This window comes from Nuphar pumila, chromosome 7 (genome assembly GCF_984573655.1).
Source record: "Nuphar pumila chromosome 7, dmNupPumi1.hap1.1, whole genome shotgun sequence".
In the NCBI taxonomy this organism is placed as follows: Eukaryota; Viridiplantae; Streptophyta; class Magnoliopsida; order Nymphaeales; family Nymphaeaceae; genus Nuphar; species Nuphar pumila.
Genome location: NC_143255.1, coordinates 19,889,468 through 19,905,855, shown reverse-complemented (window position 1 = coordinate 19,905,855; position 16,388 = coordinate 19,889,468).

Sequence of the window (16,388 nt, the reverse complement as noted above, 5' to 3'; positions counted from 1 at the left end):
ATGCAGCAAGAATCGGAAGCCATGTGCATAGCTTTTGCTTAGAACTCAATGACACTTTTTGGGATGTTCAAATGACTAGCATGCCTCTCAAGTAGGAAGAGCACCTCCAATTTTTTTTTTTTTTTTGAGATGTAAAAATAAAAAAAACTCCCAATTAGGAATGGACGGCTGCAGCCTGCATTGACAGATGACGTAGCCGTAGCTAGGGGTGGCAATTTCTGACACGACCCGCCAACCCGCCTCTTAGGCGGGTTCGGGTTGGGCTTAAGCCAACCCGTTTAATAAATGGGTCGACCCGCGTAACCCATTTATTAAACAGGTCGGGTTCGGGTTGGGGGTATGCCAACCTGCCAACCCGGCTGACCCGTTTAATAAATGGGTTAGGCGGGTGGGTCAACCCGCCAACCCGCCAACCCATCAACCCGCCAACCCGACATGCCAACCCGACCCGTCAACCCGACCCGCCAACCCGACCCGCCAACCTGACCTGCGAACCTGAAAACCCGTTTACCCGACCCAACCCATTTATTAAATGGGTTGGCGGGTCGTGTCGGGTTACCCGTTTATTAAACGGGTCGGGTTCGTGTTTGCCACAGCCGACCCGTTTAATAAACGGGTCGGGTTCGGGTTGAGGTATGCTGACACGCCAACCCGCCAACCCGACCCGATTGCCACCCCTAGCCGTAGCCCATCGAGGTGCAGTTGACATGCCACTACTGCCATCTTCGAAGCCTCTTTAGGATAAAAAGTGAAATATGAAAACTTAGCGTTAGGCCCTTCTCAAGGTCTGGTTGTATTCGTCCAGAGTTCGTACCTGAAGAGTGCCTTAGGCTTGAGAGTGAGAAAATTGAACCATAGGTTCTTAGCTCTATGAAGCTGGACTGAATGTGTCTGGAGTGTAGACCCCTTCTGGACACGATGGGATAGAGGTCGGGTAGGTTCTAGGTGAATGTAGAAAAAGATGGGACACGATAGGGTAGAGGTCGGGTGTAGGTTTGGGGTGGTTTTAAGAAAAGACCTAAAAAAACAAAAAATTTAGATAGGCTAAAAATAACTTTGAAGGCTATTCGGGAAAGAGTTTTGGTTCACATCTGATATGGATTGAAACAAAGGTTTCTTAAACACCTAATTAAGAATGTGTGCCAGGATTAGGGTTAAATACTGAAGGTTAGGGATAATTAGAATAGGTCATTGGTTGGCTGCGATGTTCAAATGGGTCAAATTACACGTTATGTCGAATCGGCATGATGAGATTTTGGTGTTTCAGGTTTCGAACATTGGTAAAGCCTTAGCTAAAGTTGTGATAAGTTCCAAGGGCTGTGTAACAGGTCTAAGGAGATCCTAAAAGGGTCTTTACGTTCAGGTATGGTCATAGTATGTGCAAAAAATTGGAAGAGGCAAAATAACTCATAGAATGAGATTGTATTATTCCTTCAGATACAATCTTATTTTAGACGACCTAGATGAATTTAAGGATGGTTAGAGATGGTCCTAGAGTATGATAGAAGTTAATTTAGAGCATAGTATAAATACTTGAGAGACAATCATATGTAAGGTTGATCAGCAAAAACTACAATCGACAAGGCTCCTATATTGATTTACAATGTAGGGATTACTCCACAGTGAAAATATAGTTATAAGAAGGGTTTTGGCTCTTTGAATGGATGAAGGATCAACTTAGGGAAGCCTGGTCTCAGGTGAACCACGGAGAAGAGAAGAACATCCGAAGAAAGAGATTGAAAAACTTTAATTTTTTATTCTATAATTATTTAACTAACTTAATTAACTCTAGTTAATCTTTTAAAACTTGAGAACATCTCTTGGGACTCTCTAGCATGGCATGCTCTCCTAGGTGGACCCCAGAGATGAATTAACTCTAATTAACACATGTCTAGTTCTTCCTGCTCTTAACTGGGACTCTAGATCTTTGACTTGTCATTCATTAGCAATGTCATATCAACTGTCACATCACTCTCTTAGGTCTCACTCAGGCCTGGACGACCCTCAATGCTTGCAGGGCAGTGCTTTTGTTTTGAGTAAGAGACATTAATTATAAGTATGTTTAGTTAATAATAAATAATTCATTTGTTATTTGTACCATATAACTTGCATGAAACTATGTATATTTGAAAACATAGTTGTAACTCACATATGATGTAGTTGTATTTTATAAATTCATGTTTATGCATTCTTAAAAGATAGAATGGTTGCATATGAGTTAGCTACAATGCAGAGAAAGATTTCATGTATCCTTGAGTTTTTTTTTTGCATGTTAAGAAATTGTATGATTTTAGACAAAAATCTATATTCTATGCTTCTTGAAAATAAAGAACTACATGTATGTGAACATATTTAAGTATTTGAGTAATGTCCTTGAGTCCCTTCTTTTTAGTTATATTACTAAAATTTAAGAGATCTTAACACGTTAGACTTAACACCATAAATTTAGAAAGAGACGATAGATGAATATGGCTACATGATAGTCGTCAGAGTGAGAGTCGTCATAAGCGTAGGCCATTGGTGATTTATTAATGTAAAGATACTACATTGATATAGAGACACTACATCTTCTGCATGCTTAGATTTTTGGTGAATATCATAGCCCTAGGCTTGAGAAACTTATATGAGATACCGAAAAAATGAGTTTGAGGTTATTCATGTGAGAAATCAAGAGTTGCATAATATATCCTAGGGGTTATATTTCACACAATGTTTTAGGACTATAGGCAAACTAGGATGTAACATGAACCTACTCATACATGCATTCATCTTTTGCATTCAATTCAGATTTAGCATACTTTAGGTGATGACGCAAAAAAGGATGTTGGAGAAGATGTTGTTGGTGGTGGTAGGATATGGTGCCAGACATAGAGAGAGGATGTGAACAATAGTGGCCACTGAACACACACACACACACAGAGGAAACATAGAGAGACAGAGAGGTGGCCGACGGTGGTGGCAAAGAGAGAAAGAGAAAGACAGGGACTGCAAACAAGTGAAAGAGTTTTTTTTAATGTGTTGTTTTTTACTGGCACACTTTCTATGTGCGCTAGAAAAACTCTTTTTTATTGGTGCACTTTTTACGTGTGCCAAATTTTTTTTATTATACTTCCGTAGTACATCTAGCGTCAATATAACACACTTTTTCACTAACGCAAAATAAAATATCATCAATAAAACTGATCTTTTAGTGGTGCGCAAGTCAAAGAGGTTTTTCACTACAAAAAAATAGTTGATTAGCGACGGAATTTAGCGACGGCATAATGTCGTCGCTACTTAGCGACAGATTAATGAGAGAAATGAATATGTCGCTATAATTGGAGAATTTTACGAGACTAGCGACAGATTATATTCCCTCGCAAAATCCGTCGATACTTAGCGCCGGATCTTGCGAGAGAATATTTTGTCGCAATAAATACGGCAGTTCGCGACGGAATTGCGACGTATAAAATTCCGTCACGAAATAGCGACGGCCTAGGCGACAGAATATTTTTTGTCGCCTTTTTCGTTTTTTGAATTACGATGGCTTAGCAACGGAATTAATCTGTCGCTAAGCCGTCGTGAAATGTCGCATTACCCCTAATCCCAACCCTCTTTTTCCTTTCTTCTTTCGCTGCTCATGCTCCCGCCCACCGCCCTCTCCCTCCTGTCGCCCTCTTCCTTCGGCTGCCCTATCCATCCCGTCGACCTCTCTGTCGGCCCCCACCGTTCGCCGGAAGTCGATCTCCGTCAACCTTCCGCCGCCGCCGCCCGGAGGAAGCGCAGGTATTTCCGGGCCCCACCGTTAAATCGATTGGGGGTCGACCCCCTGCATTTTCCGGCAGGGGGTCGACTCCGCCAGGCGGTCGACCCCCTGCCGTGTCCGGTCGGGGGTCAACCCCAGCAGGGGGTCAACCCCTTGTCATGTCCGGCAGGGGGTCGACCCCGGTAGAGGGTCGACCCCGGCAGGCACTCGACCCCGTCAGAGGGTCGACCCCGGCAAGAAAAAGCCCTTTCCCATTGCACCCTCTCCTTCGTTGCGCTCGACTTCAACCCTCACACCTCTCCATCCGCAGCCTCCTGAGCATCTCCCATGTCCGTCGGAGCCTCATCGGAGTCACCTACATGTGCCTCCAATCGCCGAGCCACCTCAACTCATCTTCCACAAGAGCTGAGCCCCGTTGAATGCTTAACGGGGCCCCTCCACACCTCATTTTCCAAACGGCGCTGCCCATTAGGTCTGATAATAAAAATATAATTAAAAAAAGTAAAGTTCTAATGTTAAGTGCATTTTCAGCATCAAGAAAGTTTGATTTCACATTTAGAAAAACAAATTTTTCATTTTTGAGAAGTGTCATTATAAGGTTTCATAAGCATAAAAAAAGTTGTTTGAAACAAGCTTCTTACCTTCCTCATGGCAATTTCTGTCATCCCTAGTATTCATCGGTTCTTTGTAAAGGTTTTTTCTCCATTACAATGGGGAGGTCATCCGAATGACTTCTAACTGGTTCAAGTCATGAGCAGTGATGTGTTGTTAATGGATAGAACCTAGAAGTAACCAGTGTGGTGAAACTCGAGCAGTACTATAGTTAGGTGTGAGCACCAGAGGTGGATGAGATAGGAGATTTGGTTCCTATGCTAGGCTAAGTTGGCTTAGCTAGGCTAGAGGTATTAGGTCTAGTGCAGATAATTCAATAGTGTAGTTATGTCTAGATCTCATACTTCATATACTGGAATACTGGTGGGGTAGACCCCAATTTATAACTTTTCTAGCAAATTTAGTCACAATTCCTACAAATATGATATTCGTGGATCCATATCTGCCCAAGGATGAGTTGGCAGGATCCTATTGTCCTAAGTTTGGAAGGGTTTTTTTTCGTGGTGACTTCATTTTAAAACAACATTTTTTTTGTGCAGATTTTTCAACGGAACCAGCTCGTGCTCAGCCACTTGTGGTAAGTAAGGGACAAAAATAATGCAAATCGGATAAATACCCGTGGTGAGTAAGTGATGCAAGCGTATCACATGTTATTTAATTTATTAGATGTAACACTTATTTTTCACACACTCACTTAGTTGTTAATATTTAGGGTTGCTTTGTTGGAGTTCGGAGATTATGCTGAGCATGATTTTAATGTATGAATATTGAAGTGTTCTTATTTTTTGAGTATGGAGTCCATGCTAGGCATGGTAGTAGTTAGTGAGATATTGAAGTGTGTTTGCTACAGGTACATGTTTGCCATTTGTTTGATATGAATGATTACAATGTATTGCAATGTTTGATGTAATTGCATCCATGCTTGCATGTAATTACTTTCAATTTGATTATGGCATCCATGCAGATATAATCACATATTCAGTTTTTTGTCTGCCTTAGAACACATATGAGCATAATCGAATCACATATATAACTTTTTGCTTGCCTTAGAGCACATATGAGCATCATAGAATCACATATAGAGTTTTTTGCCTGCCTTAGAGCACATATGAGCATGCTATAATAACATATAGAGTTTTTTTATTGCCTTAGAGCACATATGAGCATGCTATAATCACATATAAATTTTTTTGCCTGCCTTAGAGCACATATGAGCATGCTATAATCACATATTCAGTTTTTTGACTGCCTAAGAACACATATGAGCATGATAGAATCACATATAAAGTTTTTTTGACTGCCTTAGAACACATATGAGCATGCTATAATCACATATTCAGTTTTTTGACTGCCTAAGAACACATATGAGCATGTTATAATCACATATTCAGTTTTTTGACTGCCTTAGCAAACATATGAGCATGATAGAATCACATATAGAGTTTTTTTATTGCCTTAGAGTACATATGAGCATGCTATAATAACATATAGAGTTTTTTTATTGCCTTAAAGCACATATGAGCAAGCTATAATCACATATAAATTTTTTTGCCTGCCTTAGAGCACATATGAGCATGCTATAATCACATGTTCAGTTTTTTGACTGCCTAAGAACATATATGAGCATGATAGAATCACATATAAAGTTTTTTTGACTACCTTAGAACACATATGAGCATGCTATAATCACATATTCAGTTTTTTGACTGCTTAAGAACACATATGAGCATGTTATAATCACATATTCAGTTTTTTGACTGCCTTAGCACACATATGAGCATGATAGAATCACATATAGAGTTTTTTTATTGCCTTAGAACACATATGAGCATGCTATAATAACATATAGAGGTTTTTATTGCCTTAGAGCACATATGAGCATGCTATAATCACATATAAAGTTTTTTTGCCTGCCTTAGAGCACATATGAGCATGCTATAATCACATATTCAGTTTTTTGACTGCCTAAGAACACATATGAGCATGTTATAATCACATATTCAGTTTTTTGACTACCTTAAAACACATATGAGCATGCACAAATCACATATAGAGTTTTTTTACTGCCTTAGAACATATATCATTTATGATAGAATCACATATAAAATTTTTTGCTTTGCCTGCCTTAGAGCACATATGAGCATGCTATAATCACATATTCAATTTTTTGACTGCCTTAGCACACATACGAGCATGATCGAATCACATATATAGTTTTTTGCCTGCCTCAAAGCACATATGAGCATGGTAGAATCACATATAGAGTTTTTCTAGCTGCCTTAGAACACATATGAACATGCTATAATCACATATTCAATTTTTTGACTGCCTTAGCACACATATGAGCATGATAGAATCACATATATAACTTTTTGTCTGCCTAAAGCACATATGAGCATGATAGAATCACATATAGAGTTTTTTTATTGCCTTAGAACACACATGAGCACATGATAGAATCACATATAGTGTGTAATTTATTTCATTATATTTTTTTTATCAATACTAACTGTTCTTTTCTTATGTAGGCTGCTAGCGATAATCAGCGTAGCGGAGCTGAAGGGACAGATAAAGGCAATGAACAAGAAGACACACAAAATCTTGGTGATGATTAGAGAACTGTGTTGAAGAAGTTCTATTTTTTTATGTTTCCTAATTGTAATTGTTGAAGTGTAAATAATTAAACTTGTTAATTTTAAGGTGGAACAATTAATTGTTGTAGATTCTTTTTATATGCAATTTTTTGTGTGGTTTGTTTTTTATTTACAGGAAATATAAATTGTACAGAAAATATAAATTATACTGTTCTCGGTATTTAATTTTCAAATAATTTTTTTTTCGTGTTTGCGACGGATTAGCGACGGAACCATCTGTCGCTATTCATATAAATCTAGTGACGGCCTAGCGACGGACGTAAATCCGTCGCCAAGCCGTGGTCGCCGTTTAGTACCGGCGGATTGGCGACGGAATACAGCGCTCGTTAGTCCATCGCAATTAGCGACGGACCTGGTGACGGAATAAATCCGTCGCCAGTTAGCGTCAAAAAATTCACGACGTAAGGATACCGTCGCCTCGTCGTCGCTAATCCGTCGCTACGCTTGTTAGCGATGAATTAGCGACGGAATGTGGTCATCGCTAATCTACTGCTTTGTTGTAGTGTTTCTTGTAGTCTCTCTCTCTCTCTCTCTTTGAAAGCAAAATAAGTAAAGGAACTCATCCAGATGTGCTGAAACGTGCCACAAGATCGAGCCCTTGGCTGTTTCTTTTTCTTCTTATTCTTTTTGGTAGTCACAACACATGATGTGGGGACCGTATATTTCTACTTCTTACTTCTTAGCCCCTATACTATTGATATCTGTTGCAAGTATTTCTTTGTGTTGTTGGGGACTCATACATTCAGACAAAGATCACCTTCAGATGGATCCATAATAGCTGAACTTAGGAGACCCAGTCAATCAATACCCAGAAAACGATCTCCATAGAAACACTCACTTGAAACTTTGATATGCTTAAACCTTGAACTTGTGCGTGGGATTCAAATTTGGATTTAAATTGATTAAGAGTTAAGGCCACGAAGACGATAGTCCTCAGTGATATTTCATGATGATATATAATATCCAAGAAAATCTTGTCATATAGATTGAATAGGAAGAGAAAAAACAAGGAAACTTAAGAAAGGAGTCAGGTTTGACAGAGTGCATGTTAGGGTAATAATGGGTGAAGGTGTGAGAGAGGATTACAGTTTTTTTTTTTACTCGGAGAAACCTCTCCAGGCACAGAGACCTAGTCGTGCTAGCTCAACCTGCAGTACTTATGGTCTTTATCCATGTCAACGTAAAACTCCTAGGGCTTACCCCTCAACACTAAGGAGTCGCCAAACTTTGGGGGGGGTGATGCCCATGGGACTTGAACCTGGGCTGCCTCTCAAATGGCCCCATCCCACTATGCCAAACCCCTTGGGTCTGAGAGGATTAGAGAGTTAGGTAAAGACGAGTGAAACGGGTTGGACGTTCTCGTGTAAGTGAGGGTATAGGATAGTCAATTGACTATGAATTTTAGTATGGTTAAATTGAGGACATGCTAACGGGAGGACTATTATGCACTAACGAGAGGGAAAGGCAGTGACAAATTTGCAAAAATGCAAAAGGTATTTGCAAATCAATGAAAAGGTGGAGACTAACTTGCAAAAAAAAAACTTAAATTTTTTATAACAAGTTTGCATGTTCATTTTATGTTTATATCATTTCTCATTTGCTTCTTTCTGTGCTTCATATTGATTTCTATATGTTTCCTTTTCATTTTCAAGTGTTTGCAGTATCCCGATTCCCACTTCACACTACTTTTCAACACTCATCACTTTCCCTCTTTCGCTCACGTATCGCATCTCGTATCCATTTTGTTTCCTGGTAACTATGATATAAACTCCGGTGGAGTATTCACGGGGTATTGCAGAAAGAATGATGGTTCAATACTGGCTTCATCTTTATAAGCATGAAGTCACTTTGTTTTGTTTCACAAACCTAGTTCAGCTTATGCAGCCAGAGACCCCTATGGAGAATGAATTAGAAAGGGCAAGGGATCTTCCTCTCAACTTAGTTTCTCGAGGATCCAGTACTCCCAAAGAAGGCGATAAGCAGAATAAGGATCGAATCCCCCTCCCCTTACCTCTAACAGATCACTTCAGTGGTTCTGGGCCATTTCATGAGCGGTGTTTGGGGGCGCTAATCACAGTTCTTTGAATCAAACGTTTCATTATGCAAAGTGAATGAAAAGATGTCCAAACCCAAATTGCAGGAATGGTTAGATCCATCTTTCTATAAAATTGCATTGATGCCTCAATCTGATTCGGTTCCAGGCATTAGTTGGACTAGAGAGAGTTTTTTTTTTTTAAGATGTCTGTAGTGTAAAACCCGATGAGTGCTCCTTTTTCCCCCATTGGGGATAGCTTAATTCCTATTGGCTTCAACTTTTCTTTTCTTTTGAAAGGCAAGCTAGGGTTAGGCAGACCCCTACCAATTATACAACGATACTTTGGGATTTGAACTTGCAACGTCCCAACACAAGGTGACGTGCACTAGCTGCTCCTACCAGACAAGCAGAGCCCCGGTTCTATTAGCTTCAACTTTGCCCCCAATGGACTCACACACCAGGCATCCAACTTACCATGTCCTTCAGCTTAATTAAATGCCTTAAGCCGACCCACTTAACCAGGTACGCCAAGCCCCCATGTGGGCAAAATGAGACAATATGTTAATACAGGGCTGGTACACGAGCTCAACAAACTGAAGAAATGGACTTTGCTTGTTCAAATACGTTTAGCAAATATCCAATTAATCGGATTTAGTATCTGGGCTTATCCGACCCAAATTTGGACCACATTTACATTTTTATATCCAAGATGATATATAATTGGTCCTGACGAGTATGTTGCGCCATCAGACGCCATCTAAAATTCCAGACCTATTCGCAAAAGTGTCCAGTCCAGCCCAGCCAGCATGTCTCCTTGTGAGGATCATTATCAATTGGTTATTCCTCATAATTGAAACAAGAATAGGCATAAACTCCAATCAGCACGTCTCATTGTGGTGGGACGTTGCATGTTCAAAACCCAGTGGGTCGTTGAACAGTAACTGGTGGGGATCTGCCTAACCCGAGCATGACTTTCAAAAAAAAAAAAAATCAATTTCACAAATAGATGAATGCATACCTCACGTCAAATGGACACGGATGTAACGTGAATTTAATACGGATACGAGACACACGTATACGTGACAGTTCCTCTGTTGGTTGAACCTGCTCTGTACTGCACATTTCTTAGAGATGTGAGAGTCAGACCCAGTTTGGTATAGGCATGATTGGGCTCTCGCCTAATCTGTCCTACCATTATTGCATCTTGACAGAGACTCAGACTCAGACTCAGACTCAGACTGGGGGAGGGTTGGTAGAGTTCAAACCTAACATCAATTTTATTGGCCTTTTACAACTACCTTACCTAAATTTTGCAAGATCTTTATAGAGATGAATCACTCTGATCGTTATGATATTCAGGTTTTAAAACTGCCCAACTACTGCCACAGGGCTTTGGGCATCTGGTAGGGAGGGATGACTTGTGAACATCACCAAAGGCACATTTTTTTAAACAGATCACAGACGTGTGAAAGTTGAATGTGATTTTCGAGAGGGTGGTGTATGTTCCCCGTGGAACACGGGGCCGCGTGTTCGGGGTTCGAATGAATGCCACGTTGGCACTCATTCGTCAGTTTGGGTGTGTACGAAGGAATATTGCGGATCTCAAGATATTCCTCCGTACATAACTCCCGAATGAGTGCCAACGTGGCACTCATTCGGACCCGCGAACACGCGGCCCCGTGCTCGCGGGGGAACATACAACCTGCTCGTGTGATTTTCACCTGTGATCACCTGTACGTTTGTTTTGGTCATGGGTGTGAGCCTTTCACAAACTCATAAATCACAAAAACTAAGGAATCTTAAACGTGATCAAAACAAACATGCCGAAAGTTGACATGGTTGGACGTCAGTTGTTGCAAGGTCAAGTATTGACGGCTTCGTTGCTGTGTAGGTTGAAAACCCAATGTTATAGTTTTATAATTGGTAGGGGTCTGCCTAACCCCCCCAGCTTGCCTTTAAAAATAAAAAGAGGTAATTTCTCTTCTTTTTACCGAGCAAATCCCATCACAAGGACTAGAACTGGTATGGGCTTATAAGCGAAGGTCCCCACGACATAGCTTCGGGTAGTTACAAACATTGAAAACAGGCCTTTTAAGGGAATAAGCAAACTCACAACACACGCGCAGGAGCAAAAGCAAAAGCAAAAGCAAAAGCAAAAGCAAAAGCATAAGCATGTGCATGTCCAAGCACAAAGAAAGCAATGCGGCAAACATGCATAAAACTTCTTTATATCAACTTATAAGCAAAGTACATAAAAAAAAAAAAGAGAGAAAAGAGCTGATACAAGAGGTTCTTAAGCCAAAAGGCTATATACAAGCATACATCAACAACCAAAAAAAAAAAAAGTAAAAACATGGCAGTCCATAACAAAAATATGGGCTCTTAAAGAGTCGTTGTAACCATGAGGCAGCCTTGAGTTAGAGTCCTTCCTCACGTCTTCACGACTTTGGGATTTGGGAGTCTTTTCAACATTATCTTGAGACTGCTAATTACCATGAGATTCCTTATGTGAACCACTTTCACAAGAGGACCTCTCCCTGATTAGCTGTGTCCTGAATCTTTACAATGGTGGTGGCGGCAATGGTGATGGTGGTGATATTGATGGTAGAGAAGTGGTGGTGGTGGTAGGTAGGGGTGATGACGGTGGATGAAAGAAAATAATCACCCACGAAAGAAATGAGTAGATCTTCCCTTATTTATGAAAAAAAAAAGGTGAAACTTTTATAAAAATGTCATAAAAAAAACTAAAAGTAAATGATCCAAACACCAAAAGGTGCTACTTAAAATAAGCATAAATGACAAGAAGCAGTTTATAGTGATCGATCCAAACAGGGGTGTAATCTAATTCAAGAACTTCATCGTTTAGATCATGAAACTGGTCAAGATCCACGTCCAACCAGAAGGTTCAAAACTTGCAACCATGCATGTACTGTTGGTGGGGATATCAACTTTAAATGATTTGTAACGGGGATGAAGTAATGCTCTTGGATGAGTTAGGTTAAGAGTAGAAAATTGGCCCAAGAAGGAGGTACCTAAGCCAAAAAACCGCTCTTAATAATTTATTATGAAGTACAGCAAAACTCCATCTCATCTCTTGGACAAGGGTTGAGTAAATAGATCACATTGCACCTGATCTGCCCTCAGAATACCTTGCTAGTGAATTAGGCAAGAAATGAAACCTTCTTTTTTTTTTCTCATTAATTAGTCTCGCCGGTTTTAACCTGACAAACCTATGATCCCGTCTTGGCTTCCAAGGGCACCAAGGCGCCTCTCCTTCACATTGCGAAAAGGGGAGATCATTTGGGGATTCGAACTTGGGGTAGGGAGTTTCCCTATCCACAAGCCCAAGACCATGTCCGTGACCCATTGGGTCAGAAAATGAGAGCTTACAAGCTAAAATAATAAGAAAGCATGTGCTGGATCCAGGTCCAAACACAAAACACATGGTAGCCATCATAAGACAAGATCCAAATGCACGGATTCCACCCTATTTTCACAACTAAAAATGCATGAACCCGGTTGACACAGCTAATCACATCGCAGCATTTCATGTGAGGCCTGCACTCTATAGCTGTAGGCCCCATGCAATGCTGTCATGTGATTGGCTAGTGTCACATAGTCAGGACACTTAGCCGCTCCTTTGATCTCCACTCCAGTTGATAGGTGGATGGGGCCAAGGTCCCCAAACTGGGTGTAATCCAAATGTGGCTACTTCAAGAAAGCCCATATAGACCCATTGAACTCATCAAGTGGGTCTCAGTCCGGTATCATTGGGTTATGGACCCAATTGATATGCATGAGAGAGAGAGAGATTCCAACATGCCAAAATGAGTGAGAGAGAGAGAGAGAGAGAGAGAGAGAGTCGACCCTGCCCTCTTTAGTAGGTGGGTCCCATTAGGGATCGAGCCACCCTATCCACTTATACTAAAATAAATTAAATTCTTGGGATTATTGTTAATCCTCATTTAGGTTTCCTAATTAATTTGGATCCAATTGGATTTCCTTGCTACTAAGTTCTCTTTAGAAAAATCCAAACCCAAATTGAAAATGCATTTCGGATACATACAAGGTCCAGTACTGAAACACTAGTTCCAACATTATTGGATTGGATCTAAATCTAATTTGAATCTGATTTTATATTGGTTTCCAACTAAGTCTTTAGGAAGATATTTATCAGGTTAAATTTCTTATAAACCTTTAATTTTTACTTTGGATTATGCTAGTATTGTTAATTACCAAGATAAACCCTAGCTTATCCGTGATGCATGTAGCCCAAAAAAATTGCTGGTTTTAGGTTTATCCATGTATGGCCCAAATTGGATCAGATACAACGTTTTTCAATACTAATTTGCATAACAGTCGAGAAAAATCACATATTTTAATACGTACATCAGATCTTGTGAATTCAGAGTTTCTGAATTGGGTATATGGTTTTCACTTTGACAAGAGCTAACCAAAACTGCAAAAACGAATTTGGATCCATATCACTTTGGGTATTCAAATTAAGGACAGAGGAAGAATTATGCCAAAAATTGGGACGTCAATGGGTTGGTAACAATTGAAGGGGTTCAGTTAACTATCTGGGTCAGACCTGTGAGATCCAATTAGCATATTGAGCCAGGTTTTGTTTATGAAATTTCATACAAGACCAGGGTCTGACCTGAGTTCCAATTAAGATCTGTAAGAGTTTTATCTAAAAATCATAAAACATATTATTTTACCGGGTATGGATTCAGTCTAGTTTATGTAATCCTTATAAGACTCGGGTATGGCTTTACCTAATACCCCTACTTCCAATAGGCTGTGCCTCTTAAATGACATGAAACTCTGCTACCATTCATCTCACAGTACCCACCTCACCAGATTTGATTGAAAATTATGGTTTTATTTCTAATCGAAACAGGTGGACGTTGAAATGGCGTCTATTTTCACCAAACATGTGAACGTGGTTAAAGGATGGAATTTGAACAGAGATATATGTACTGTGGTGGCCACTGTTTGAATCTAAAGATCAAGTCAAGGACACAGTTGCACTGCTAAGAAGAAAACTAAAGCGGCCTTAGGGGTAAAGTGTCACTTGACAGCACAATAATGTGACAAAGCACAGTTCAAAGCCAAAAAGGATCCAGTCCTTTGACATAGGATGGGTTCTGTGCTCTGTTGATCTTAACCGTCCAGCTGAAGCATCTTGATGGCTAGGATTAGTCCATATCTAGGTGAAAATGTGGACCAATGGCTAGGATTGAATGTAGGATGGAACACATCATATATATGTCAAAGGAATGGATCCGTACTCCTTCAAAGCATAGTCACAATTATAAATTTCGTTATCAGGATTTTCTTAGCATCTTGTAATAAATTAAATAAATTATGTTTTTTCTCGAGAAAATCTTGAAAAGATATCTGTATATTTAAACTTTAAAAATACATAAGAAAATATATAGAATATCAGAAAAGCATTAATGATATAAAAAAGATAAATACACAATTAATACCATGAAAAGGACTTGATATTTTCAAAATATGCGACATTTAGAGTGTATCACAATTTTCGGGATTATATTGGTTTTTAAAAATCTTACAATGAAATCGCAAGACTTTCAAAAGGACATTGATATTTGTGACAACCCTTCAAAATGGATAGTGTACGTATTCGACACATCAGGATACATCTGAACGTGTCCTAATGACACGCTATCGGGTTTGGGTTCAGGTTATGTTGGACCAAGAAAATTAAATCCCAAACCGGATCCACAGAATTAGGAAGAGTTGAGAGTATATGGCTTTAATAGAAGAGTACAAGATTCAACCAAGTTTCCTTGATAAACGAATAAATTAAATAAGAAAATCCCATAGACCAAATTAACTCATAATTAAGTAAATTTGGTTGTGAAGTTACTAGAGAAGGTAGAACTCACTCTCAAGGGGTCAATCATAGAGTCACAGGTTACACTAGGAAGTGTTTGTTAGAACACCTATAATAAAAAAAGAAAAGTAGTTTTTAGATGTGGACCCCTCACCAACACTACCCATTTGCAATCGCTATCAAATTAAGCCACCCCATAGCAAAAACAAGATGTCTTCAACTAACCTAGCTTGCTTGTAATCTACACCAATATTATATATATGTCTTACCTCCTCTCCATTCTATCCACACCAGCAAACTGAAAAACAGGACCCCTCTACTACCCCTTGATCCTCCAAACTTTTCCCAAAGGCCTATAAGTCCATATTGGCAAAAAATGAGCCATATTCCTCATCTCAATCTCTGTAATTTCCTACTCCCTATGCTTTTACTTGTTGCCTCATGGAGCTTCACTCAGGGTGCAGTCACAGAGAAACTTGACGGCTCTGCATCACCATCACCAGTGCTAAAACCTGACTGCACAGCATGTTCAAGTTGTGCAAATCCATGTGAGCAGGTTTTGTCGCCACCATCATTGCCAATGCTGGAACCGCCGCCGGCGGATCTGTTGCCCGATTGTCAGCCGCCACCATTTCATTACGTATTTGGCCAGCCGGATTCGTTATACCCATACAAAGCTTATGATTACACAACCAATGGTTGCCAGACTCTGGTGCAGAAGCTGCCGCTGATTATGGTGCTATTTGTCTCACTATGGACATACTGGTATTTGTAGATGGTCAAAATAATAGACCCTTTGCATGCAGTTGATCTATTGCACGCTGTTTTTTCGAGAATTCACCGTTCTGTTTGCTAATAATTAAGTTCTTCAACTTCGTTGGCATATACATTTCATGGATATGTGTGTATCTTAGAGAGAGAGAGAGAGAGACGATCCTTTTCTTGATTTGAATTTCTAATGTATTCAAAATATCCCAAAATCTAAGGAAATATTTAATTCAAACTTGTGTTGCTACTAGGAAAGTAATGTGCTGCCCTCCAGTTATGGGTGTCAACGGGCCTGGTTCCGACCCGAACCAAACCTTATAGGGTCTGGGTATATATGGTGATAAATAAGAAGACCCGATTAAGACCTGGGTCTGGAGTCGAAAATCCAATTAATACATGGACTCGGATATAGTTTGTAAAATTTTATACCAGACTCGAACCCGACCGGAGTTTTGATTAAGACCCGCAAATTTTCAATGTAAAAATGATAAAAAAATATGGTTTTATCGGGTATGGACCGGGTTTGGTTCATGTAGTTCTTATCGGGTCTAGGTATGGTTTTTCTTATAGTAGACCTAATTATACTCGGGTCCAGACCCAATACCATACGCAAAAATCTGGTCCAAGTCTAGTTCCACCGGATCCCAACCCAACCCGTTGACACTCCTACCTCGAGCGCACCACTCATTGGTAGGGATAGCGCGAACG